This window comes from Lactuca virosa, chromosome 8, assembly GCF_052849685.1.
Source record: "Lactuca virosa cultivar CGN04683 chromosome 8, Lactuca_virosa_CGN04683_v6, whole genome shotgun sequence".
Taxonomy (NCBI): Eukaryota; Viridiplantae; Streptophyta; class Magnoliopsida; order Asterales; family Asteraceae; genus Lactuca; species Lactuca virosa.
Genome location: NC_136433.1, coordinates 343,012,074 through 343,017,425, shown reverse-complemented (window position 1 = coordinate 343,017,425; position 5,352 = coordinate 343,012,074). Strand labels below are relative to the sequence as shown.

The 5,352-nt window shown below is 32.1% G+C and overlaps 1 non-coding gene across 1 annotated transcript; it reads left to right on the top strand.

Annotated features, from left to right (window-relative positions):
* The first annotated feature begins 3,883 nt into the window (after positions 1 to 3,883).
* LOC145135151 (small nucleolar RNA snoR137) lies at positions 3,884 to 4,027 on the top strand. The gene has a single exon (XR_013719630.1). It is a non-coding gene; the product is annotated as a small nucleolar RNA snoR137 (small nucleolar RNA).
* Positions 4,028 to 5,352: the final 1,325 nt, after the last annotated feature.

Below are 5,352 nucleotides of genomic sequence, written 5' to 3'. Positions count from 1 at the left end.
TAGACTTAAACAAGCTCTCTGCAAGTGGAACATCTGTTTTGATGAGAAGATCAAGGAGTTTGGTTTCTCACAAAAAGGAAGATGAACATTATGTGTATGTTAGATCTAGGTAGTTGTCTTTCTTGTCTTGTATGTCGATTACATTCTACTTATAGGAAACGACATCCATACATTTAATAGTATAAAAGCATGGGAAAAGTTCTGCTATGAAAGACTTGGGAGAAGCTGGCTACATACTTGGTATCAAGATCTATTAGGGTAGATCTAGGCGTCTAGTAGGACTTTGCCAAACCACATACTTAGATAAACTATTGAAGAAATTCAAGATGGAAGAATCTAAAAGGGATTTATACCTATGCAACGTGGCACAGTTTTGAGTAAGGACCAATGTCCTAGTACTAATGAAGAACTGGACAGAATGAGTCGAGTCTCATATGCATCTGCTATATGATCAATCATGTATGTCATGATATGTACAAGACCAGACGTTTCATACATTATTAGTACGACAAGTCGTTATCAGGCCAATCCTGGTGAAAGTCATTGGACTACAGTCAAGAACATTATGAAGTATCTTAGGAGGACTAAAGATATGTTCTTGGTTTATGGTGGTGAAGAAGAGTTAAGCGTCAAATGGTATGTGGATGCAAGTTTCCAAACTGACCGAGATAATTCAATATCTCATTATGGTGTTGTGTTCACATTGAATGGAGGAGCAGTGACTTGGAGAAGTTACAAGCAATAGATGAAACAACTAAAGAAGCAGTGTGGCTCAAGAAGTTCATCAATGATTTAGGTGTTGTTCCAAGCATAGCTGAACCGGTTGAGATCTTCTATGATGATGAGGGTGCAGTTGCCTTAACTAAAGAACCTCAAGATCACAAGTGCACAAGGCATATTAAAGAGAAATTTTCATCTTATAAGGAAGCTAGTTGAAGATGGTGACATTATTGTGAGTCGGGTTCCATCTGAAGACAATCTAACTGATCCACTCATCAAACCACAATCACAAATTAATCATGATGCTCATACTAGGTTTATTGACATTAGATTTGCTAGTGAATTAGTTTGATAACACAATTTGTAGTTTGATATATGTCTTGGGAATTTTTGGATATTTTGATTTGGTAATTATTAATAATAAGTTACTATGATTATTCGTATTATTCGTGCTCCTACTTTTTGCATGTTTAGAACCCCTTCTAGAATAATTTATTATTCGAACATTCCACAATAAGCACTACCCTTAGAAGATAGTAGTGAATTAAGATCGTTATAATATTGGTTGATTGTTCATAGGGATGAACATAACAAAGCCTTGCGACCAATACTGATGAGTACTTGAAAATTGGAGATTTTAAGTATTGGAGTAACCACGCTTAAAGATTAATTTATGGACCATGTCATGAGTAAATTAAGACGACACATTTTCATATTCTTCAAATGGAGATGCATGAGTTTTTGTTCTACAATCTGTTGTATCTTGGTTTTTCCCCAACGTTGTCTATAACTAGCATTTATATAGGGTTTGACTAGGTATTGCATGAGGAATAGTACTAACCTATGTAGTCAAAGTTTATTTGATCATTCTGCTAGAAATCGAGAAGTAGACATCTCTAGTCCCCTCGTTGATTTGGTGTTGACAACAAATGCTTGGCCAAGCTGAGACTAAGTTGAATAGATTCGACAGTTAGTTTGAAAGGTCACCACAAGTCAGTATCAGTAAACATAATCTTGAACCATGAAAGTGACCATTGATCCATGTCTCTAGTTCATATTAATATATCATGAAGATCAAAGGAATTTAAAGTTATTAGTCTTAAGGTTGTTTATAGAAAAGTTGTTATAAGTACAATAGTTGTATTGGACTGCCACTAATTGTTGTTTCTAGTAAGTATTAGACCGGTCAATTGTTAATGTCTAAGTGTAAGTAGGAGCTAATGGAGTTTAGTGTCCATAGTCATAACAAAGCCTGGTAATATTACTATAAATAGCGGTGTCATTTTTGGGTTACATGCAAGAACAAAAATGAAGCAGATCTGAAAATATATTTATTTGATGGACTTGTTTTGTTAATTAACAAATTATCTAATTAATCAATAGCAAATAAATGGAATATGGAATATTCCATAATGATTTGAATAACTTAGATAATTACTATTATTTTGGTATTTATCTCTAGGGTTTCAAATCACCTCCCTATAAATAGGGGGCTGCAAATTCGGTTTTGACACATGAGAAATATACATCTTAGATATCAAAGTTCGGAATCCTAAAAAATCCTAAGAATACCGAATCGTCGTTCTCACGTCGTGACCATCTAATCCCCACGACGTGGCCGAAGAACATGATTGAGACTTCGATTATGTTTTGTGCCTGAAGTTCGAGGATTACTTGGATCTACTTATTGTTTACATCTTGGGTGCGATCACATAAGATGAACTCTCTTTTGGGTTCTTTAGTTCAATCCATTGGCTAGACAAAAGAAGAAATCATCTAAGAAATAAAATGTATGTTTTACTTAAGAGTTCTACTAAGTTACATAGATTGGTGAGTTTAGATCCTATAGATTTCAAGTTTAGATCATAATTGTTTTTCGTTTCCGCTGCCATTTGTTTGATCTAAAGAGGCTCGAAACCCATCAAAAAAGACATAAAAAAAGACTATGCACAACACACGATCAGTAGTCCAAGATGTTAAAGCATCCGAAACATAGTTTATTACTATTTCGAACATGGGTGGTGTTTTACAAAATTTATGCGGTTATTCTTCGAAGTTGAGAAAAAGCGAGTTCATGAGTGGGAGAAACTTGATAAACAGTTCACAAAAGAGATTGCCTATCTCAAAAAGGCAATCGGACAAACCAAGACTATACCAAACTAACATGTGATGTCTCGAGGCTGTTAGGTAAGAACTATGGCGACGAAATCAAGTACTATTTGGAAGAGCTTAAGTACCATTCGATGGAAGAAACATCAAGAAACCTATTAGAAAAAATAGAAGATTGCATGTATTTAGGGGGTGTTTGGGATTGTTTTTGAGCATCAAAAGTTCTTTTTGTAGAATGATTTTTTGTAGAAAGATTTTTTGCAAAAGATGCTATTTAAAATGTGTTTGGATAAGCAAAATGACTTTTTGTGTAACTTTTATATGTAAAGTCACAAAAAATCGGAGTTATGTGATTTTTTGAAACCCCTCATTTTACTCTTTGCAAAAAGTCATTTCAAAAGAACTTTTCTATTACCAAAATATTTTTTTTTTTGGCTTTTTTGACTTTTTGAAAAACTTAAAAATTAAAAAATCATTCTAAAAGCAGTGCCAAACGCCCTCTATATGTTATAATGATCATAATAAAACTTTTATAAAACTGTAAGTATTTTTTTATAAAAAAAAATTGGATTACGCATCGGCCCAAATATATTGTTTTTTATTTATTAGCCTTGAACGTTAACCCAAAAGACAACTTCGTGATCGTGAAGTTACATGTAAAGGCCCAAATAGCAACTGTGTCTCTTTGTTTTAGGTCATTTATTTATCGTGTGCGCGTCTATAAAACCCTAGACCCGGACTAATCCCTTCCATCGCTCTCCAACGGCTTACATGCCGCCTTCCTCCTCCACAGTTCGCCGGTAATTCAAAATCTCTGTTTATTTCCTTTGTATTGCGATGTGCCTTTCTCGTTGCTTTTGATAGGCGTTACGTTTGCCGGCTCCCGGCGGACGTGTCAACGAAAGCATAAATTAAACCTCCAACAGCCACCGGATTTATCCGTTCTTTATAAAGTCTACAATACTTAACCTGTTGTCTGATCTTTTGTGGTTTTGGAACATTTTTATTCTCTACATCGAAAGCACATTCGTTTACTTGATTTAGTTTTTGTTTTGTTGCTTCATTATGGTGAACTCTCTCACATTTAAATGAGAGAAATTCAAGTTTCCGGAGCATAAATTAAGTATTTTTATCGCCAGTATTTAACAGCTCGATGTGTATACCATTGCATCGATGTTACCTGTCTCCTGGCATATTTAATTTTACTGAAATTACTTCCCTATGACCCTTTGAAATCAACCCCTTTATTTGATTTTAAATTCCGACGCTCTTAACGCCATATAAATGCAATTACATTTATATGAAAATTGTAATACAGTATGTATTATGTTGATCTTTACAAATAATTAATCCATTAACACCCTTACATTGTATAGTTATTGGGTAAAATCAATGTTTTAAAAACCGGTTTGAACCGGCCGGTTGGACCGGGAACCGGGGAAGGGAACGGTTCAACTATGACCGGTTTTATGTTGATTTCTGAACAGGATTGAACCGACCCTAAAATCCGGTTGAACCGGTCAAAATAAACCGGTTGAACCGGTTAAACCGAATAAAAACATCTGAAAAAACTATTTGCATAAAGTTTTTTTTTCGCATAAAGTTTTGATATTTGCATGGTATGCAAAAGTTACTGTGGTGTAATGAACTAAGAACAATTGTAACAACCTTGTTTTAAGAAATAAGAAGTATATATATATATATATATATATATATATATATATATATATATATATATATATATATATATATATATATATATATATATATATAGAAGTTCTGTTCATTTGAGACCATATTAATTTTGTGAGACTGTGAGATTAAATCTAAAAATAATTTTAAAATGCAAAATAAAATTAAAAATATAAAAATTCTTTTTTTAATTATTATTTTCGAAACTGTAATTACCTAAAATAATAAAAAAAAATTACCATTATTTTTTAAAAATACGTAAAATATTCTAATAGAATATTACACTAATATTTTAATGTGATTTTTAGAAAGTTAGAATATTGTACTAGATATGTAGAATATTTGAATAAATAGAAAAATACCAAAAAAATAATATGTATCCAAATTAATGAGAAACTAACATGTGACAAAATTATTCATTTATTAGGAAGGATATATGAAGATAGGGAATATACATTAAAGCCCCACCTAAGTTTATATACTAAAACTATAAAATATGTTATTTTTACTTAGTAAATATATCTGATTTAGTTTTCACTTTGTAAATACTCCCTCCGTCCCAAAATTATAGTTATCTTTCCTTTTTGGTTTGTCCCAAAATAATAGTCTATTTCTAAAAATAAATAACATTTTTACCAAAATACCTTTCATTATTACTTAACAAACTAAGCATTTAATGAAACATAATGACAAAACTATCATTTTATTGAATAAAGTCAGTAGTAATTAATGCTTCCTTAATCTGTGTGTTTTTTGTTTGTTCGATAACATTTCTTTTATCCATTATTTTTTACCATTTCTATTTTATTTCCTCCATTATCGTTTATTACT